The sequence below is a fragment of the Charadrius vociferus genome, unplaced genomic scaffold, assembly GCF_000708025.1.
Source record: "Charadrius vociferus isolate BGI_N301 unplaced genomic scaffold, ASM70802v2 scaffold943, whole genome shotgun sequence".
NCBI lineage: Eukaryota > Metazoa > Chordata > Aves > Charadriiformes > Charadriidae > Charadrius > Charadrius vociferus.
Genome location: NW_009647504.1, coordinates 22361 through 22614, shown reverse-complemented (window position 1 = coordinate 22614; position 254 = coordinate 22361). Strand labels below are relative to the sequence as shown.

Genomic DNA, 254 nt, shown 5'->3' with positions numbered 1-254 from the left:
AAAATTTTTGCTTTGTTTGGAGAAACCCACCGGGTCGCGTCGGCTCGGGATGCGGATTTAGGATGCGCTCAGGCGCCTCTGCCGCAATTTATCCTGCGGGGTCGTAGAAACGCACGGGAAAGGGGGAAAACCGGGGTCGGTTCTGCTCGTTTCCCCGGCAAAACACCCCCTCAACACCAACCGGGGGCAATCCTGCCGGATGGGTGAGCGGAACCGGCTGAGGTGAGGTGGGAGAGGGGTGAGCAGACCCCCCC

At 61.4% G+C, this 254-nt stretch overlaps 1 protein-coding gene across 1 annotated transcript in view; it reads right to left on the bottom strand.

Moving 5' to 3' along the window:
• The window catches only part of LOC104282641, a gene marked incomplete at its 5' end in the record, with an annotated part of 25636 nt that overhangs the window by 7748 nt on the left and 17634 nt on the right, over window positions 1-254 (bottom strand). The window lies entirely within an intron of this gene.